General features: G+C 31.6%; 1 long non-coding RNA gene across 2 annotated transcripts; it reads right to left on the minus strand.

The window, feature by feature from the left end:
* Positions 1-105: 105 nt before the first annotated feature.
* On the minus strand, positions 106-4,145 carry LOC128169079 (uncharacterized). Of its 2 annotated transcripts, XR_008241496.1 has the most exons (6): positions 3,987-4,145; positions 3,262-3,399; positions 2,815-2,952; positions 2,590-2,727; positions 2,234-2,371; positions 106-1,093 (listed from the first exon to the last, which is right to left on the minus strand). It is a non-coding gene; the product is annotated as an uncharacterized LOC128169079 (long non-coding RNA). The 2 variants fall into 2 exon arrangements; XR_008241495.1 differs by having other exon boundaries at positions 106-2,371.
* Positions 4,146-23,926: the final 19,781 nt, after the last annotated feature.

Here is a 23,926-nt window from a genome sequence, read left to right on the forward strand (position 1 = left end):
CAATTCAAGCATCCTGATATAAAATATATAAAGTCTCAAAAAATGAATGACTTGAAACCAAATATAGGTTCCCAAAGTTATCGTAGGAACTAATGTATAAATATATTCAAACAGTATTTTAAGCTAGTGGAGACAATTTTCTATTTTTAAGCTAAGGATAAAAAAAGCTAAAATGAATGATTTTCAAGGTAAGTAATATCATATTGTCTATAAGTCGGAGGCCCTACATGTGGATATTGTGAAATCTTAAATGGATAGCATGGAGAACATCAGATTTTAAAACTTATATCGGAAGAATATAAATGGCGGTGAAAATAATTTTTTGTCATTTGGAATGTTTGACAGTCTCATACAGTATAGAGTTTTCTGTTAATGAATTGTCATTAAATGTGTATCGCATTAAATCAATCTTTGAGTATTCCTATGTTACGAATACTGCTATAGTTTGTACAATGTACCTTTTTTAAAGTTTGGCGTCTTTTAGTTTACCATGTCAAACTAGAAATGACACAATTTAGAGTGACTGTAACATATATGACTAATTAAACGATCTTTCATTAAAATATTCCTTGCATAATAGCATTAATCAGCTGTACCGATCCAATTTAGACAGATCAATTGCAGTGTTTAAGGCTAAGCGCGTCATGTGGTTAACAGATACAGAAGACGTCCCAAAATGCATGAAAATAAAATATTGAATATAATTCTCAATAATATAAAATTAAGATTTTAAAACATACTTCTGGTCAACGTTTTTTTCATTGATTCAAAAAAGGTGTTCCTCGTAATAATTTAACTTCGGAATTATGAAAGATATTACATAAGAATGATAATAAACCAAATTTATTATAAAAAGAAACAAATTAAGCGTTGCTTACTAAATCATATTGAAATCAATAAAAGACATTGTTTATTGAGATAATAATTTTTAATGAAATAAATATTGTTTGGGTTTTTAAAAGAACAGTTCTTTTTCACGTGACTTAATTAGACGAAGGTTCAGCTTTGTTGAACTTCCAACCTCACCATCACATTGGTATTCTTCTTGATTGATGCTCCAAACCATCTTGTCCTCGAACTATAGTACTTTGTGCTCATAAGATAAACATTTATTTTGTGATCAGCTTCGTTTTCTAAAAAAAAAAAATGAATTTACAAAAACATATTTTGTTAGTAAATTAGTAAATTTTGATTTTCCTTCACCATTTTCGACCACAAAATTGCACCTGCTATTTCTTTAAGATGAATCAAAGTATGTGTAAAACTGTACTTTAAATAAAGAGAAAGGCATACAAATTTAAAATATATCTAAATCGATCAATTTTTACTGTTTTGAAATATATCCAAGTTAAGGAATAAACATAGTAATGACAAACAATGGAATTGCTTACTAAATTAAAATAATGAATTATGAATGTAGCGGCTAATAAATATTTTCAAAAACACTTACATTTTGCTTAAGCATCCATTAGAATTTCAATGTGTTAATAAGTTGATTACACGTACCATTTACAATCAAATAAACCTTTTTCAAACCCCAAATGATATTGCTTTATATATTCCACATGCAAGTACGACGCACTGATTACATTTCCCGCTGTTTTACACACACCAACAATCTCCAAACACGAACACAATAACGTCTGGTATTGTGAAAACAATTGAAGTTATGCTTAATTCAGAACACATAATTCTAGCAATATATACTTTACATCAAAGGTGTAAAAATTCACCCACGTATAAATTCAAAAAAATTCACCCATACCAAGTATCTCCAAACACAAACGCGACAACGTGCAGTTGTACATAAGATCCTGGCAATTTGGATTTTTTGAGAGAGAAAAATCTTTCAAATTAAGAGAAATCCAAGGTATATAATAATATAAAATAATGTTTACTCGATTTCAAATTTTATTCCTTATTAGAATATGTATTTATTTTTTTTGTTAGTTTACTTATTTAGTATTTTAATGATGCTTTTGAAAATATAACAGAAGAAATGTACACACTCACCTGTAAACTCGATGTTTTCAAACCAGTGACGCTTAAGTACACGTTTGTTTACAAACATAAATTGTTTGTTGGAAAATTTGATTTTTTTTTGGCATTCCTTATTTCGCATTTTATATTTTAATAATATATTTATTTTTGGTGACGCTCGAAAATAATAGACATGTTTTTAGACAGAAAAAATATTTTCAAACGTCAAAATTAAAAGAACTTAGTTTCTTACTTTTTTGACAAAAGTATCCAATCCATCCAGGACTACATCTATAATCACACAAAGCATTATCATTGTTACAGACATCACACGTGAAACTGCTGATACATATTTCGGAACAGTTTTTCCATAAATATCCAACAGGGCAAGCTAAAAAAAACCCAAAAATCTATCTATCTATCTATCTATCTATCTATCTATCTATCTATCTATCTATCTATCTATCTATCTATCTATCTATCTATCTATCTATCTATCTATCCATCCATCTATCCATCTATCTATCTATCCATCCATCCATCTATCCATCTATCTATCTATCTATCTATCTATCTTCAAACGTGTGTTAATGTTAGGTATCTACTCACGCGTTTTACACAAGTTCCCTTGATAATCATCAGCACATCCGGTCAAACACGTTCCATTGATAATGGAGCACTGATTTACGTCACGACAGTGTCCACATGTTTCTTTGCATTTGGAACCAAAAAATCCTCTTCCACAAGCTAAAGATTTAAAGTCTTCGTATATATGATTAGACTAGATAACAATATTTATTCATTTACCCATGGACAATAGAAATAAATAATTACATGATTTACACAAGTCCCCTTGATAACCAGCACCACATCCAGTCAAACACATGCCATTGATATTAGAGCACTGGTCCAAGTCACGACAGTGTCCACATGTTTCTTGGCATTTAACTCCATATGACCCTCTGTCACAAGCTTTAAATTTAAACTCAGTTTGTATAGGTAATTAGTCTACATAAATCATTTAGACTTATGTGTTGATTGCATTATACATGTTTTCAAAACCACATTTATATATTTGATGATAGCTATGCTTTTAATTTAATAAAAAGGTAATATAAAAGTTCCTTAATTGCATATCTCTGCCACTTAGTCAACTTTTTAAACCTCTCTGTTGACTTAATGGCCGAGCTTTATCATGTGTTTTTTTTTTCAAAATTAATGGTTTATACAGTGTCACAATATCTATTCATTTACATTTGGATTATACACATACATACTAACATGATTTACAGAGGTACCCTTGATAACCAGCATCACATCCGGTTAAACACATCCCATTGATAATGGAACACTGGTTTATGTCACGACAGTGTCCACATGTTTCACTGCATTCGGAACCAAAAGATCCTGTATCACAACCTATACATTAAATTCATTCATGTGAAAGTTTGATATTGATACACATGTAAAAATAAAAATGAAAAAAAAAGGAATTCAATACTTTTAAATAAAACTTTGTATATATTTTCTTAAAGCATTGCATACTTATATTTCAAATTTCAAAAACATTTTTCTGATCTGAACAGCCAATGCACATCGAATTGGAATGATTATCTTAATTATTGGGACTAGAAGTCGTGTAAGTAACAATAGATAAAAGTAACATATTAATACGTGTCAAAAAGGAACATTATATTTCGTTAACTACCTTCAAATGGAATTCTTACTTATTTGTTTGTTTTTGAGAAATCATCAAACATGAATTACATTTAATTGATATTACTAAATATTAGCCTTTGTGTGAAAATCAAAATAATTTTTTTTTAATTCAAATCGCTCACACCTTGCGATAGTCGTTGATCTAAATATCTAATTTTCTATTACATTCTGTGGAAAATTTTTATTCAAATACATCCAATAAAATAAGTCGTCCCCGTTGATTGCAATTTTTTTAAAGTGAGGAACTATAATTTTACGTTATTTCAAAACATTATCTGCTGGTTTACCTAATTCACATCGGTGACCTTTGTATCCAGGTTTACAGCCCTGACAGGTGCCCGTCTCTCTGTGACAGTACTCACAGTTTTCGTCAGGACAGGGAAGGGTTTTGTTGGACCCGTAACAACCGATAGGAAGACATCCTTGGTAAGCAGAATGCAAGTGATTAGTTAACTTGCATAATGTAGTCCTGATAAGTTTTTTTTGCTAAATAAACACGTAATTTATTCGTTCAGTGATCATATACTATGTTGAACTGATAATAGAAATTGTGACATCTATGGGAAATAAAATTTTCACGATACAAATAAGAAAATTATTTTTATTATTTATTTTTGAATTTATATTTAAATTCAAAAAGCACCGTTAGAGTTTACAGATGGCAATTAAACGATTACAATGTGGATAATTCTCTGAAATCTCTTTTAGTATGCCGTTGTCATATTTTTTTGCAAATAAATACATTAAAATATTTACTCCCAGACAGATAAAACAGATGTCATAAAAATCAATTAAATTTCAAATAAAATATTATTCCTTTGATACGAAACGAATACCCACCATATACCTCCACTTCACAAAGGTCACTGTGACAATCACTGTTCATATCGAACGCACCCGATTTTGTTTTTTACCCATAATTCTTTGCACGGGCTTTACCGACCCTAACAATAGGCGCTAGGTAATACCCGGCCGAGCTGTCCAGCAATTAAGACGTGCTTAGTGTTAGAACGCGGTATCGTGGTAGAGGCCTGTGTGGCATGTTTTAGTTTCACATGTTCAGCATTTTACGCGGACACGGATAGCTGACCGTGGTAAGTATTTATTTACTTTGTGTAGTTTATTTGTAAATTTTTGCCTTTTTATTAGTTTTACGCAGTCGTCCTATAAAGTCAACTTGGCCATTGTTCACTGTAGAGTTACCTGTGTGTTCACTGATGTGTGACTTTAGCGAGAGTGTTTAAATAGAATTCGTCTTTACCTATAGTACAGTTTTTGCTATTGCTGTATAAAGAAACGGTGATTTAAAGGGCTATTTTCTATGCGTTATTTTATTTTACAATTTATTGTCACTTTTTCCACTTAACTACTTGGGCGGAAGTGCGTCACCGGAAGTTTCAGACGCCATATTATTGTCTGTAAACAAATAATTTAGTTACCATATATTTACAGTATTTTGAGATGTTGCCTTTAATATAATACAATTTATACATTATCATAGTTTGATACTATCAGTGAGATACTTATATAATGTATTATACAATATTGTTTTTATTATGGTGTTATGGTGTCACTGTACACTTATAATAGTGTCATATTGTTGATGTTGAGAAGATGACGATGCGATGGTGATGGTGATGTCGATGACGATTTGATGGTGATGTTGATGATGACGATGATGTTATGGTGATGACGACGATTATGATGGTCATGTCGATGATGATGATGATGATGATGATGATGATGATGTAGATGATGTCTTTCATGAGGACGTCGGTGATGATGATGAAGTAGATGATAATGGTGATGACGATGATGTCTATTTTGATTATGATGTTGTAGGCGATGATGTTTACGATAGTGTATATGATTATGATGACGATGGTGATGATGATGATTGTGGTGACGAAACTACTTTAGTTGTGGTTGTCCGTAGTTGGTTCAGGACTACAGCCCCGGAGATTCGGACACTCTTCTAATATATTTTTGGTCATTTGTATAAACATCATATTTTTTCTTGTTGAGTGAAAGGTGTGTGAGTGTTTGTGTGGTTTAGTATTTATATTTCTATCTTTACTGATCTTTTCTTTCTTTCTCTTATTTTTTTTGTTAATAAATTTTGTTAAATTTAAGGTGTCTAGTTGTTGTTTGGAGCAGCCTCCGATCATCCCGTTACAGTCACTAAAAACTTTTGTATAGTAACTGCCAGGGAAGAAAACCCCTGGTAGTCTCTCGTTGTAGTAGATGACGTACTGCCCATGTACAGGACAGGTGGTTGTGAATACAGCAGGTATGGTGTCTTTTGTAAAATTGTCGTCCTTGAAACACAGTGTACCTTGCAGCATGTCACTTGTATTGGAGACATACACAGTAAATCCAAGATAGTACTTTGTGTAGAAATGAGAAGGACCTGCAGAATTCAATAAAATTCTAAAAAACAATATCAAAAATGCCCCTATATAGTGTTTCTGTAGTTTCTGTAGTCTGTGTGTTGTAATGGAGACGTAGTTAAAGTCAAAGTAGTGTCTTTTTTGTTTAGAATAAATGTAATTAAGAGGAAGCTATAAAAGTATTTTATGATTAAAAATATTTCCTACATTCCGTCTGTTGTATTGGACGCGTGCATAAAAATCAATGGAAGTGGATTATTAACCTACTTAAAACATTACAATTTGATAAATTAATTTTAAAGTTCATGCATATTTCTCCCTTTAAAATGGGTGAGGTTCAACTTGATTTAAAAATAGAGCAGAACAAATCTTATTTACACTTTGTTTTAATTATTATCTGTAGTCACTGTGCTTACACTAGACCATATATGATGGGATCTTTAAATATTTTGACTTCGGGTTGTTCACGTCAAATAATACAATATTTTTTTCTTTCTATCCTTAGTGATAATAAAAACTTGGAACAACATTTTCTAGCCCTAATAGTAAGTTTTACTTTTTTAGACAATGCACTGGACAATCGACTAAACATTAAAATAACTTCAAATTACTTTAAATTTTGAATCATTTTTTCGCTCATATTTCGGAGTTAACAACGTATGATTTTAAAACGTATACGTACGTAAAATTACTACAATGAAGGTTGAAGAACATAGGCGCTCCCAACTTAAATCAAAGATTTTTTTTGTTATTATATTATATAGTCAACATTGTTTCCATATTACAATTAAGATGTTGTCACATTAAAATTCATCATTGTATATATTTAGTTTCGTATTTTAACTTAACCACATATCCCGTGGTGAGCCCTTTAGTGTTTTAGTCATACGTATTGGTAAATACCCTTATTGAACCTCAGTTCACTGGGGCTTAAACCCGCCAGTCCGTGCAGTGTCAGTTTGGACGCGGCAGTCCAGAGGGAAGGACGTACTTATACTTCTCTCGTGACAAACCATCCAGTAACTATGCATGTTGTTAATATCAATAGCTGTGTGCTTACTCTGGGGTGAACCTGGTACCGGCTTTTTCTGAGGTGAGGTTAATTAATTGTCAATTTTATCGTCATTTCGTTCATTACTGTTCTAAAACACCCAGTCATGGTATTCCAATCGTTTTTATGCTTATTTGTTAAGTTTGAATTTAGATATCTATGTTTAGATACACGTGTTTGAATCTATTATAAGTATGGCGGACTATTATGGTCATATCCTTTTGTAGTAATGAGTAGTATTATGCAACACTGCATTTAAGTAATTGAGTTAGTATTTTGTGAGTGTAAAAGCTAATATGCTTTATAGTAAGTCTTCTTTAAGACTGTGTATCAGTATTTTGTGTGTATTAAGCGTCTATACTAAGTGTGCCATTCATGACCGTATAGCTTGTAAGTAAAGTATGGTGCGTATTGGTGTAAAAGACACAGTTGCTTAAGTCTTGTACCTAATGTGTTTGTGTATTATGTTGGCGCAGGTTCCTTTTTCCAGCCATTGTGTAAACCACTTTCATCGATGGTGGCCGAATATTGGTGAAGTCTTGTGTAGACGAAGTGGCCAGTAGAGAACATTGTCCATCGGAGGACCTTACCAGTCCATTGTTGTGTAGACCAAGTGGCAATAGACTACAGTGGAGGACCTTACCAGTTCCCATACTAGGACAACTACTTTCAATATGTATCGATTCAAACTATATTAGATATGTAAAAAAAATGTAAAAATATTGTCTTATTCTTTTTTACAGTAAATATAAATTTTAATTAATTCTGCTCGAAAATCTGTGACATTGGGAATATTCTTCGATAATGCATTTTTTGATATTTTTTTTCTTTTGATAAGATATGCCTGATACAACTGAATTGGAATAGTATGTTAGTACACAATATGAAAAAAAGATATTCATGTAGTGGGTGATTTCTACAATATTTTGGCGTTAACCTTTGACCTTTGAGGTCAATAGTCAAAGATGAAATTAGTTGGATCTATTTACAACAGTATGATGATATCCAGTGAATGTTTGCACGATTTATATTTTCTTAATGTTTTTAGCTCACCTGAGCTGAAAGCTCAAGTGAGCTATTCTGATCACTTTTTGTCCGTCGTCCGTCCGTCCGTCCGTCCGTCTGTCCGTCCGTCTGTCTGTCCGTCTGTAAACTTTTTACATTTTGAACTTCTTCTCTAAAACCGGTTATCCAATTTCAACCAAATTTGGCACAAAGCATCCTTATGGGAGGGCGAATATAAATTGCAGAAATAAAAGTCAGATCTGTATTCAAAGCGGAGAAAACCTTGAAACTGTAAAAAAAGGGGGGTGCATTTTAAAAAATCTTCTTCTCAAGAACTACTGATTCCAATTCAACGTTGTTTAGCATAAATTATCCTTATGGGAAGGAAAATATAAATTGCAAAAATTAAGGTCTAATTATGTTTCAAATCTGAGTTATTACGAAAATAATAATAAAGGAAAGGCGTGTTTCAATCAGTTTAATAGCTTCGGATTCGGCATTCGGTAAAATGGGTAGACAAGACTTGGCCTGGGCAAAACAAAAGATTGGCAGTTATTAATCTGCCAATCTCATTAAAATTTCAGGATATTTGATGGACCAGTATATTTGTATTTGCTGTAAATATTGCTGCAAAATAATGCGTATTTGGAATTGACGATTGCCGATCAGCCCCGGCTTTTATTTTGCCACGGCCCAGGTTTGCGTACCCATTTTACCAAGACTCGTATTCCATACATCTAAAACGAGGTTCTTTGTTTAAAGCAGCCATGACATTATACGAAAAAGGGTCGATCTGACTATGATGAATTTGCTTGTTGTGCAACAGTTCGCGAATGAAGGGAGAGTTTTGAAACATGCAAACTGTATTTGTGCCGATTTTGTGAAGTAAATTGAGGCTAAATATTTCAATGCGTTGACAGTTTTTACACATGACGTTGGTGTTAGCTTGTTCTGATTTTCGTTTCGTTTTCATTATTTATGCTTTGTAACCTGGGAACTATCGTCTGTATTTCGTGATTTTTACGTATCAAATCAAACAGAGACTTCGGTAAATCAAACAGTTAACTGTTTACCTGCGCAAATTAAGCAAAATCTGATGTATCAAAAAAGTACTGAAATACAATTCATTCTATCGGTAAAACGGCATTATATTTTGCGTAATGGTATATTAATGCAATAGGTTTTGTTGAGATGCTCGGCATTTTCTCGAGTTTATTCAGTTTAAATAGAGTTTGATATCGCTGTCGGAAATATGTAGGTATATACATGTACATGTATATATATGATTCATTTCGAAAAAATAAATTGTGTTCTTTATTTGTTATAGTGCATGTTTCTTGTGTTTTATATAATTGTTTACAATTTCTATTTACTAACCATATTTGAGTGTTAAGCTTCGAATTATAAGCAAGATACAGAGATTTGCTCACAATTCTATGTTTGTACACAGATCTTAAAAACTAAAGATTAAAAAACTAAAAAAAATTTCAATATTTATTAAGAAAATTTTCAAAGTCTCTTCTTCCAGAAACCAACTTTAACAACTTATTGCATTGTAAACTTAACCTTTTTTAGCTCACCTGAGCCAAAGTCTTCTCAAAAACTATTAGGCCAGGAAAGCTCAAATTTGAGTGGAAGCATCCTCAGATAGTGTAGATTCAAGTTTGTTCAAATCATGGTTCCCGGGGGTAGGGTGGGGCCACAATAGGGGGATCATGTTTTACATAAGAATATATAGAGAAAATCTTTAAAAATCTTCTCAAAAACTATTAGGCCAGAAAAGTTCAAATTGAAATGAAAGCATCCTCAGGTAGTGTAGATTCAAGTTTGTTCAAATCATGATCCCCGGGGGTAGGGTGGGGCCACAATTGGGAGATCAAGTTTTACATAGGAATATATTGAGAAAATCTTTTTAAAATCTTCTTCTCAAAAATATTTGGCCAAGAAATCTCAAATTGGCATGTAACCATCCTTAGGAAGTGTAGATTCAAGTTTGTTCAAATCATGGTCCCTGGGGGTAGGGCGGGGTCACAATGGGGGATGAATTTTTATAGATAGAGAAAATCTTTAAAAGTCTTCTTCTCAAACTTATTAGGCCAGGAAAGCCCAAATTTGAGTGGAAGCATCCCCAGATCGTATAGATTCAAGTTTGTTTAAATAATAGTCCAGGGGTAGGGTGAGGCCACAATGGGGGATGAATTTTTACTTAGGAATATATAGAGAAAATCTTTAAAAATCTTCTTTTTAAAGAATTTTTGGCCAGAAAGGGTTTAAACTTGTGTAGAGGCATCCTCGGGTAGTGTAAATTCAAGTTTGCAAAATCACAGTCCCTAGTGGTAGGGCGGGACCGTGATGGCGGTTTGAATTTTTACATAGGAATATGAAGAGAAAATCTTTAAAACTATTCTGGGAAAGTGTTCGGTTCAAAACTCAGTACTTAGTGTGAAAGCAAAGGTTATGCAGATTTAAGTCTGATGAAACCATGATTCCCTAGAGAAAAATGGGGCCATGAAATGGGGGGGAGGGGGGTATATAGGAATAGAGACAAATCTTCTTACAGGTACAACAACAAAAGGGGCTTGGTATTTACCAAAAAATAAGAGGTTGATAAACATTGGCAGATTTTCAATTTTTTTTAGCAAGATCTACTGTACTCAGTTGTCAAGATATTTTGATACTGTAATGCTAATTTGATCAGAATTAAGGCAATTGTTGCTCAGGTGAGCGATGTGGCCCCTGGGCCTCTTGTTTGTATTACTATTAAGACGTCTATAAGCGAATTTTTAAGAAGAAAAATGTTTTGTTTCTCTTAAAAAACATAAGAACAAGCATGTTTTTTGTATATTAGAAGTTTGATTTTGTTTGTTTTGGAATTATCAAAAGAAAGAAATTTTAGTTGGGTATATTGAAAATATTTTTTCTGAGAAAAAAATATATAAATTTTTTAAAGAATTTTTTATATGCAGTCAAGTTTTTTTCCAGTTTTTATTACATATTATATTATAGATATTAATTGTTTATCAGTTTTATAACTGTCTGAAAAAGTCCAGAATCTGTGATATTTTTTGTTGCGTTTTACATTATATTTACCAATTTTAAAGACAACCATCACTTCCTACAAGAAAAACTAATGATATTTCATATACTGATAGATTAATTTGTAAAACTTAGGCAACTTTTATCTCAAGTTACAAACAACTTTTATCTGAAGTTACGTCAAACAAGTTATATTTGAGTTTTTTCTCAATTTATTGTTAAGTTTTGATTAAACATTATTATTTAATCAAGATTTTATTAAGATGCAAATAATTTGTTTTATATTTTTTTTTATTTAAAACATTAACTGATGTTTTTCCTTTAGAATCTGTGTCAAATAGTTTCTTTAGGTGGTATGAGACATCTGTTGATACGTGTACTAATAAAAGTTCATTAAATTTTTATTATTTTTTTATTAGAATACTTTTACCGGTTTAGAATTTTCAAATTTTACAAAATTTATGCCCCCCTTCGAAGAAGGGAGGGCATATTGCTTTGCTGCTGTCTGTCGGTCGGTCGGTCCACCAACAGTTTCCATTCATTTTCTTCGCAGAGGATGAACATATTGAAATGAAATTTGATATACAGGTTTATCATGATTATATCTAAGTCAATTTCGATATTGGGTACGATCGAGTAATTTTCGACAGAGTTATGGCCCTTGGATGTGGAAAAATTCTAGTTTTTTGCAGTTTCCGCTCATTTTCTTCGCAGCGGATAAACATATTGAAATGAAAGTTGATATACAGGTTTATCATGATTATATCTAGGTCAAGTTTGATATTGGGAACGATCGAGCAATTTTCGACAGAGCTATGGCCCTTGGACGTAGAAAAATTCTAGTTTTTTGCAGTTTCCACTCATTTTCTTCGCAGAGGATGAACATTTTGGAATGGAATTTGGTATACAGGTTTATCATGATAATGTCTAGGTCAAGTTCGATATTGGGTACGATCGAGCAATTTTCGACAGAGTTATGGCCCCTGGACGTAAAAAAAATTCTATTTTTTTTGCAGTTTCCACTCATTTTCTTCGCAGAGGATGAACATATTGAAATGAAATTTGGTATACAAGTTAATCATGATAATATCTAGGTCAGGTTTTATTTTGGGTATGATAGAGCAATTTTCGTCAGAGTTATGGCCCTTGGACTTAGAAAAATTCTAGTTATTTGCAGTTATTTCCATTTTATTTGTGGATTTTTCCAAGGGAGGGGGCATAAGTGTTTCACAAACATCTCTTGTTAACTAAGAAAAGCTTTTGAAAATATTTGGAAAGGTAAAAAATGTAAAACCTCAAGCGGGATTCGAACTCCTGACTTTACAGATTCGTAGTAAACCCCCTAACCCACTGCGCTGCTACATATGTAGGTGACAATATTGGTTTAAGATTACATTTCATTTTATTTTTTATTTCGATAAACATTACGTCTCAACATGGAGGTGTCCCATACCACCTTAAATGTAGCTGATATTTCAAAAAAAAAGAAACATATATATTGAAAAATTATCATAAATCTGAAGATAAACACTCTTTGTTTGTTCTTTCTGTAAACAAATTACTTGAATGTAACGTTGAATGTGTTTCCAGGCAACTCTATTTATTTCTGTTGTGAAGTGATGTAAACTAGAAATGAAATCTGTTTGCGAGTTTTATATTAAGCCTTGCAATCATGTCCTTAGTATAATTGAACTAAATGCTTACTGTGATAAAATTGTCTTTTGAATAAAAAATATCTTTTACTGCATTGCTTTGTTATTTAACAAAAATTCAAATGTTCGATTATTTTGTTACAAATAGCAACATATTCGATATAGAAAAATACATTATTGTCAAAAGGTTGCTTTATTGTTTGATATCATTCTTACGGGTTTGCAAAAACGTGCACATGCTGCTAGTCACTTTCCTCAACACCCGCAACTTAAACTGACCTTTGTATGACTTTCATGGACTGTAATACAGACTCTTGGTATTTCGCAACAATGATTATCCAAACATGGGTTTATGTTTCAATATAGGATAGTAAATACAAACATGGTATATGTTACACATCATGTATGTATATGCAATAAATATAAATGAACTTAAAAAAGCGTCTTAATGAACACAACTCAACGATATTAATTTGTTGACGGACATTATGGAGACCCGGTACATGTTGACATCTATATAACGTTTAACTGTTTGTGGTCATCAAATCAAGCTTGTCTGCTGCGTAATTTGAATATAATGAATTTCCATGCAAACTTGATATAATTAATCATTAATAAGTCTTCAATAGAGTAGGCATTGTTCAATAAAATTCTATAAAGTATTTCACGGTTGTATATAATTTATACTAGATGATTGCATACAATATGATATATAAAATATATAAACTATTGATTAGACCATAATAAAGGTCATTTATACTTTGTGTTATCAACAAATCGTACATTTTCCATCAGTAGTTTATAGTGATCACAGTTTTTCATTATCAACTTAATCTAAATAAACAACTTAACTTTATTATGTGTATCAAAAATCGGTTTCCTAAAAGTTTCATTAAACATGTAAAGTGGAATATTGTTGCTATAATTTTTCAATGCTTGTGTGTGAAACTATATCTTGTTCAAGATATTTTTTTTCATACCTTAAGAATGCTTAAAGTTTTTTTCAATAAAACAAAATAACATGTCAGTTTACACAATACAATTGTTAAAACACATGTATGTGTACTTTTTTTTTTTTTTTTTTTTTTTTTTTTTACATAAAGTGACACTTTTAATGTAGGTTATAAGGACCTAAATTGTATGCGTTTGGTATACCCTAGAATAGAACATGTTCCCTTCTAAGAATAGGTCATCGTTTGAATTCCACTTCTTAGAACATTGTACTAATTGTAGATGCAATATGTTTGAAGTAGAAATCAATTCTTGATGAATAAGAAACATGTACCTTTTTGCGTATTTCACAGTCAGGCTAATATATTACATTATAACTGACTAGTTGGTTCAAAGGGTTAATTTATACGTATTGAAAACAAACAAAAACGTCATCATTAAATAATAATATAGAAGATATACTCTAATAAGTCATTGTTATTGGAGGAGGATATGTACGAAAAATAATATGTACGACGGTTGTTGGGAAAGTTTGCGGACAAAGAAATTTACGGAAAATTACTGTCACAGAGTACTTATCAGGATGAAGTTTGTTTTAATAAATGACAATCGATTGAAAATAAGCATGTAAAAAATCACATGATTTAATTTTTTTAAATATAAAGCGATTTTTACTTTGCATGCATTAAATTTAAAATTTAAAATCATTTCATATTTCCATGACGTCAGGTGACGGTAAACAACTGGAAGGTAAACCTGTCACTCTTTCTCAAAGAAAACACCTTTCAGTTCCACACACTTTTATGTCATTTAACCCATTTATTATATGCACCTTCATACCATAATGTATCATGTTTTTGTATCATGTCTTTTGTGCCATATCGTAGATCATTCAAGTCCAAAAATCTCTATTTAAGCCATTTCTACTTTACATAAGGAAATAAAGCGAAATCCATATGTGCATGATCCTGGCTGTATGGGGCTGGGGTGTTCAAAAAATCAGTTATCCGTCTTTTAAACCCTTTTATTCCAATTGTACACCTTTGTCAATAACAATAGACACAACAACTGAGCATGGGGGCAGGTTCAGAGATGGACACAGGACAGACAAACATTGAGGTCCCTGGTAACGGCTGTTTGTGCTAACCAGCACGAAGAGGACTATGTAAGTAAGTAAGTAAGTAAGTAAATATCGCAACTAACATTTCTTACACGACGACAATTGTAAAAATTATGCTCCCTCCCCATCCTCTATATGTTTTTTTTTCACAAAGAGTTATGACAAAGAGAAACTAATCAATTCGTCTTCATCGTCAATTAATATGTATAGTTTGATTTTACATTACTTCTTAATGGACATATTAGCCAATGTTGATTTTATTTGAAAGAAGATCACACGAGAGATATATCAAAGTTATGTGTCAAACTATTTAACATTTTCCCTCATGAAACAATGTACAGAAAAAAAACAAAACAAACTTCTTAGATGTAAATTTAAGTTAATTTAGTATAACCTATAATTTGGGTTCTACTACCCAATATGAATAAAAAAGTTACTACATGTGCGTGTTTCCGTTTTAAATGTTTAAATGCAATCGATATCATAGTCAAACTATTCCAAAAGTAAATATAATCTCCTATGTGGCATTATTGGAGTAAGCATGCTTAAATGTTCTCTTCCAAGTACTTTAACTTCATGAGAGTCATTCTGTTCTTGTAGTACCTCTAAGTGTAAATGTAAGGCGTGATAGAACTTCGTTATCACTGACATGTGATTTAAGTGGATACAAGTACAAAACTCAAGTTCGCTCCTTAAGGAAATACATTCTTTGCGTCTCCTCAAATGTGTTTAGAATAAATTTGTTTCGGTCAAACCGATGTTAATTTTTGTAGCAGATTGAAAAAGAGTTATAATACAGACATTCGTCGTAATATATGATTGAAATAATAAAACAAAACTAGAGCAAAGCTCGTTGCAAAGCAACGAGTGGGTCTTCCGTTAATATCGGAAGTAAAGCTGGAAGTTCCTGTATGAAGCAGAGCCCTTAAACCAATAACAAGAGTAACTAAAATAAAAAGATGAAAAAAATCGAATTATTCCTGGAACGACTTAACAAAATACGAATGATTTTACGTACGACTTAACAAAAACCTTTCTGATTTCAAGAACGACTTAACAAAAAAATCCGAATGTGTTCAAGTACGACTTAGCGATTATTTTTGGTACGAGTTAATTTTACTTTGAACATTACGCTATTTTTTAAACCAAGGACGCGGAATCAAAATTTCCGGAAAAATCAATTTTTAACCCCCGATATCTCTGTAATGCATCGTCCGATTTTCAAACGGATTTCAGATTCGTGTTCAGCATAACAAAATCTACAAACCTCGTAAACATTTTAAATTAAAAAGGAAAAATTCGAAAATTCGAAAATTTTCAAACACTTCCGGTTTAGACCGGAAGTGACGGAAACTAATTTCCAGTCTTATGTCCAAATAAAAACGATCATTGCTTCAACACAGAAAATTCCAAGTCTTTATCTTGAACCGTTTTTGAAAAACGCCCTGGACAAAATTACTTTTTTAAAATTTAAAAATTGACGTAACGTAAAAACGGAAGTGAGGTTGTAGTTGAAAATTTTAAAACTTTGAGGCACAATAATGCTTCATAATCCCTGAAAGTTTCATGTAAATCTGTGGAAACCTTTGGAGATATTAAGCTTTGAAAAAGTCAGAAAAATAAAGAAAAAGAAAAATAATAATAACTAGAGCAAAGCTCGTTGCAAAGCAACGAGTGGGTCTTCCGTTAATGTCGGAAGTAAAGCTGGAAGTTCCTGTAAGAAGCAGAGCTCTTAAACCAATAACAAGATTAACTAAAATAAAAAGATGACATAATCGAATTATTCCTGGTACGACTTAACAAAATACGACTGATTTTAAGTACGACTTAACAAAAACCTTTCCGATTTCAAGAACGACTTAACAAAAAAAATCCGAATATGTTGAAGTACGACTAAGCATTTATTTTTAGTACGAGTTAATTTTACTTTGAACATTACGCTATTTTTTAAACCAAGGACGCAGAATCAAAATTTCCGGAAAAATCAATTTTTAAACCCCGATATCTCTGTAATGCATCGTCCGATTCAAAAACGGATTTCAGTTTTGAACTCAGCATGAAAATTACTGTAAGATACGTACGTAAAATTTTTAAAATTGAAAAACATGAAAATTCAAAAAAATTGGTTTTGCTTCCGGTTTCGACCGGAAGTGTCCGAATTGAGTTTCCAGCCTTATGGCATAAGTAAAACGATAGTTCTACCTTCTCTGTAAATCTCATAGCTTTATCTTCAATGAAAAATGAGAAAAGCTCCGGACAAAATCACTTTTTTAAACGTGAAAAACGTCAATATCTGACGAAATGGATGACGTCATCAATTAATTTTTTCACATCATAGAGATCTTTTAGATACACATTAAATCTGTAAATTTCAAAACAATCGATGCAAGCGTTTTTGAAATATTTGAGTTGGAAAAAAAATAAAAAGAATAATAATAATAAGAACTAGAGCAAAGCTCGTTGCAAAGCAACGAGTGGGTCTCCCGTTAATGTCGGAAGTAAAGCTGGAAGTTCCTGTCAGAAGCAGAGCTCTTAAACCAATAACAAGAATTACTTAGATAAAAAGATGAAAAAATCGAATATTCCTGGTACGACTTAACAAAATACGAATGATTTAAAGTACGACTTAACAAAAACCTTTCCGATTTTAAGAACGACTTAACAAAAAAAATCCGAATGTGTTCAAGTACGACTTAGCAATTATTTTTGGTACGAGTTAATTTTGCTTTGAACATTACGCTATTTTTTAAACCAAGGACGCGGAATCAAAATTTCCGGAAAAATCAATTTTTAAACCCCGATATCTCTGTAATTCATCGTCCGATTTTCAAACGGATTTCAGTTTCGCATTCAGCATGACCAACTCTACAAACCTTGTAACCATTTGAAATTGAAACGAAAAATTCGAAAATTTTAAAACGCTTCCGGTTAAGACCGGAAGTGACGGAAACCAAATTCCAACCTTATGTCCAAATAAAAACGATCAATGCTTCAACACAGAAAATTTCAAGTCTATATCTTGAAGCGTTTTTGAAAAACGCCCTGGACAAAATCACTTTTTTAAAATTTAAAAATTGACGTAACGTAAAAACAGAAGTGACGTTGTTATTCAAAATTTAACATCTTTGAGGGACAGTGATGCTTCATAATCCCTGAAAGATTTATGTAAATCCGTTGAAAACTTTTTGAGATATTAAGCTTTAAAAAGTCAGAAAAATAAAGAAAAAGAATAATAACTAGAGCAAAGCTCGTTGCAAAGCAACGAGTGGGTCTTCCGTTAATGTCGGATGTAAAGCTGGAAGTTCCTGTAAGAAGCAGAGCTCTTAAACCAATAACAAGAGTAACTAAAATAAAAAGATGAAAAAAAATCGAATTATTCCTGGTACGACTTAACAAAATCCGAATGATTTTAAGTACGACTTAACAAAATCCTTCCTGATTTCAAGAACGACTTAATAAAAAAAATCAGAATGTGTTCAGGTACGCCCTAACAATTATTTTTGGTACGAGTTAACTTTACTTTGAACATTACACTACTTTTTAAACCAAGGACGCGGAATCAAAATTTCCGGAAAAATCAATTTTTAAACCCCGATATCTCTGTAATGCATCGTCCGATTTAAAAACGGATTTCAGTTTTGAACTCAGCATGAAAATTACTGTAAGATAGGTATGTGAAATTTTTGAAATTGAAAAACAAGAAAAAACAAAAAAATTGGTTTTGCTTCCGGTTTCGACCGGAAGTGTCCGAATTGAGTTTCCAGCCTTATGTCATAAGTTAAACGGTAGTTCTACCTATTCTGTAAATCTCATAGCTTTATCTTAAATCAAAAATGAGAAAAGCTCCGGACAAAATCACTTTTTAAAACTTGAAAAACGTCAATATCTGACGAATTTGATGACGTCATCATATAATTTTTTCATATCATAGAGATCTTTAAGATACACATTAAAGCTGTAAATTTCAAAACAATCGATGCAAGCGTTTTTGAAATATTTGAGTTGGAAAAAAAATAAAAAGAATAATAATAATAAGAATAAGAAAAAAAAGAAACCTTAGAAAAACAAAAGGGTCTTCCGTTGGAAACGGAAGACCCTAATAATAATAATAAAAAGAAACAATAGAATAACAAGAGGGTCTTCCGTTGGAAACGGAAGACCCTAATAAGAAAAAAAAGAAACCGTAGAAAAACAAAAGGGTCTTCCGTTGAAAACGGAAGACCCTAATGAAAAAGAAACAATAGAATAACAAGAGGGTCTTCCGTTGAAAACGGAAGACCCTAATAAATAATATTTATTTTATTATTAAAAATAAATTATTAAACAATACATATAATAAGGTTTCGAAAAAAGTACATTGACTATAACTTAATAATAAAAATAAATAGTTCTTCTATCAGTCATCATTTTATGTGTTTGAAAATAATCGAAAAATAAAGAATTTCACTGTAAAGAACGTGTATATTTGCTCTAATTGCCAAGGTGTGTCCATCTTTCTGGCTTCAGTTTGTTTTTGAAAAACTGCCTTTTGTTCTATCTGGACTTCGAGATCGTAGTTGATGAAAAAAAATGAGATAAGTAGAATATATTTTACTTTATTAAGGTCCAAATCATATATGTTAACCTTTTCAAATTGTTTTCTTTTTTTGAAATAAAAATAAAAAGCTGAAAATAAATATTTCCTTTTTTTTATCTGTACATCTAATGTCAAGTAGTACATTGCATCGCATCGACTTTATACAAATGTGAAAACTGCACCAAAGAGTGTGTATGTTTCAGTGTGAATAATTTACAAATTGAAAGTGAATAAAAGTTTTATAATTTCTTCCAGAATATAACATTACAATAGTTGTTAAATATAAACATCATACGCGTATTTAACCGAAAATCAATAAATTCAATTTACATCTCAAAACAATTTTTGTTTCTCATGAATATCATGCATGATTAAATAGGTTTCTCTGCCATCTTTAATACCACAGCAACGTTTGTAGAAATTACCATAAACTACTAAACGTTTGCAGACTACATGTAGCTAGATGTTCTAATTTCGCATTTAGCTTTTCACAGGAAATTAATCCATTTTCAATATACACGATTTTTAAGTATTGCTCAAGAGTTATTCTTTTATTTACAAGTGTATGTAGTATAACATTAAAGACAATACTAATTCTGGTTTACATATTTAGTACATACGTTTTTATGACTAGTAGAATAAGGTTGTATTGGTGCTTTTGAAAATATAAAATGTTATAAACATTTAGATGTATTTTATTCAAATAAATGCCTTGTAATTTGAATAATCTTTTTTTATTTTTCTCTGTCCTCTACTTTATCTAGTCACAAAATGATCAATGTATTCTGTTGTTAACTGTGTAGTTGTCATCCACTAAAAAATGACACATTAAAAAGGTAAGTTTCAATTCATTGGCAAATACAGTCATCATCCACATCGTGAATTCTTACTTTGCTAATCATTAAATTGATTTTGTTTTATATTAGACAATGATTTTAACACGTTTTGCCTTTAGGGTGACTTTCGGTTTTTCAACTGTATTTTTAAATGTATGATCGCGTGTTATTTTTTTTAATTGATTCTGATAAGGGTTAAATGGTTTAAACACTAAGTGCAATATTTAACGCTAATTAGCGTACCAAAATAGAACTTTCCCAGTAGGTGATTCAAAGAGACTCCATAGAAATAGTGACTGATAAAATTAAGCGAAATTTTAGTTTTTCTAGAGTTCAAACTTTTTTTGTTATTAAATACTTTTTAGAAAACAAAACACCTTTATTCTAGTGTTTATCGGATGGTTTGCTCAAAACAGGACGTTTAAAATCCGCTTGTCGTTATTTTTTGTTTATACATCGTTTTATTATGACCTGTTATCATTGAAAAAATTATATGTTTTTAGAATTTAAGTATAATCTGTACTATAATTTCATGAACTTGATTTCGTTTTAAGACAAACGAAATACATAAAAATGCTTGACATGATATAAAATCAATAGTTTGTGTATGTACATTTTTTAATTAAAACGTAATGGCCTGTATATGTTTCCAAGTCGTCGAGCCAATAGAATGTCTTGTAGACAAAGACACATTGGTTTGATTTGCAATATACATACACGATAAATGTAAATAACAAGACTGAATTCCGGAGGTGTCAATGTACCGTGAAGAGTTTTCATTTTTCCATGAAGGTAGCTAGCATTGCAGAGAACAGAATGCATAATCCGCATAATCGAGTCATTGTATTTGTCATAGTGGTTTCTGTCCATATAATGTAATCATTACATTATCTAAATCATACCTAGGCTTTTGTTTATCACTTTTCATATATAGCGCTAAATGAAACTGACATTACCGATATTTAAAATCTATCTAAAACGCACACAGTAGGGTCCTCCTGCATGGTTGCCTATATACTCAAATCATTCATCAAAGTTAAACTAAACTTCGCGTGCTCAGTCTTCATTATGACGTCATATTTCAGACGTAAAACGTTCAAGTTTCGTCTTCGGAAACAGCCGAAGAGAGTTACGTGATTTCGATTTTTTTAAATTTCTTCTTTCGTTGTTCATCAATTCAATTCATATGAATGCTGCTGTAATAAATTGAATACCTTATTCAGTATCTTAGAGATCAGTTCCTTGACGTTAATTTTTATTTTAACATCTGATAATTTGATTTGATAAGACATACATAGAACAAGTCGTATTCCTTGATTAAAACACTTTTGAAACTTATCTGGTTTCCTTTTTAATTTCTTTAATTCAAATCATCTTCTATTGAAACACTGGGACATATTTAATCGAGTCTAGGGGCAATAAACATCGATAAGTACCAGTCAATCAATGATCGAACTAAATTTATAAAAACAAAATGGCTGCCAATATGGCGGCGCCCAGGGCTGGAAGAATTTTGTTTTGGACTTAGTACCCCTGATTCAACTTTCATTTTTCAATGATTTTCTTATATATATGTGTTACCATTAATCCTCGCTTCGCGAGGCAGGCTTCGCCCCCCTCTCGCTGCGCTCGGTATTAATAGGTGAAATGTAACCTCACATTCACTGACGTTTGACGACAGCCCCTGTGGTACATGTAGATTTAATTGTAGATTAAATTCGGATAGAGAAATTTTAATTCAGGCAAAGTTATGTACAACTTTATAACATAAGACCACATTAAAGAATGTCAGTTTCCCTTTAAATAGTTTGTTTAAAATTCATATTTAGTAAATTAACAACGGAATTTAAAGCAGTATTCCAAAGCAAGAGAATGTATATATCATAGGGGTAATATCAAGTTGAAACCGGGTCCTTTGTATTTTTGTTTTGTCTCGTTTCTGATTATTAACATCCGGTTTTATATTTCTGTATTTATGTTCTGTTCAATTGTTCAGGCACGTACCATGGGGGGCGGGGGGGGGGGGGGTGGCACACTTTTTATCGCAGCAACTAACTTGCATATAATAATGCATAAAAATTGAACTAATATGGAGTTGGCCCTTCGATGTTTAAGGGAGCATGTAAAAATTGAAATTAAAAAAAAAAAATTATGAGTGAAATTGAAATTAAAGATATACTACGCACCCCCCCCCCAACGGATAAGGTTTTTAAAGATTTTGGGAATTCTTTTTTTTTTGGAATGAGTATGCCCCTCTTTCAAAAATGATGCTACGTGTTCGCCAGCTATTTAACGCATATGTAGTTATTAAAGAAATTATTTTATGCTGCTGCTGTCCGGATATTGTGTGTAACACTGCACTGATTCACGGCATGGTTCTGTCTCCTGTTGGGTAACCAAGCTGTCAGAGATTATGTCATCGCAATGACAGCGCTGGACTTCAAGTTCTAGGTAATAAGCTTATCCAATTTCCATCCTACACGAAGAATATTATTGAGTAGGCTTTTTAAAATATCGATGATTCCTATGAATGGCAACATGAAAAGCAGAATCAAAATACATTGTTACATATACTTCATAAAATGAACTGTCAGTTGTTTATTATGTTTTTGTAAGGAATACTTTAATGAATAGGCATAGTACATGTACTATATTCGTGTTTAACAATTTTTTTTATTAGAAATTAAATTGCAAAATCGATTATAAATACATCTGGCTTTTTATTTCATGTGAAAATTAAATAAAATATTTGACATAAAATGCAGTGTGTTATGAAGCTGTGTCAGTTAAACCATTAACAAATACAACAATAAAGACAATATATCCTCTGTACCGGATGATAATATACAGTTCACTATAAGCGACCAATTGTTTTTAGATACCCTGCTCATGGAAATAAGAGGAAAAACTATTTCGTACTCAACTTATATTAAATAAAAAAATCTTGAAAGAGAAGATAAGCTTAAAAAGGAAATTTTAAATCTAGAACAGAATTTGACTCAGGATTCTAGTCAACAACTTGAGGAAAAACACAATGACTTGGAAGAAATTAGGAATATTAGATTAAAAGGTCAATGTATACGATCAAAAGCAAATTGGATAGACCAGGGAGAAAAACCAACAAAATATTTTGCTAATCTTGAATCAAGAAACTATATTAATAAACAAATATTGTTAATTGAGAAGGACGATGGATCAATAATAAGAAAACAACAAGAAATTCTAAGTGAAACAAAGACATTCTATGAGAACCTTTATACAAGAAAGGACATAATGAAGCGGGCAGCTTACTTATGTATTTTTGGTTAGAGTTATTCCCCTTTGATTTATTGATTTTTGATGATTTAATTAATGTTCCTTATAATGACGAATGAGTTTGCCTATTATTTTTATACAATAATAAATATTTAATGTAAATAAGTTGTAATGTATAAGTATTTTTTGGATTAGGTTGGATTAGTTTGTTTATTTTTGATTTCCTGTTTTAAGATACCACGAATTATATTAGGCCGGCACATATATAGGGACAGTGTCAATTACGTTACGAGAACGACTGTTTGGGGTTAAACTTGAACAGGTACGGCTAGATTGAGTGTGTGGACATCCCTGC

This window comes from Crassostrea angulata, unplaced genomic scaffold (assembly GCF_025612915.1).
Source record: "Crassostrea angulata isolate pt1a10 unplaced genomic scaffold, ASM2561291v2 HiC_scaffold_93, whole genome shotgun sequence".
Classification (NCBI taxonomy): domain Eukaryota; kingdom Metazoa; phylum Mollusca; class Bivalvia; order Ostreida; family Ostreidae; genus Magallana; species Magallana angulata.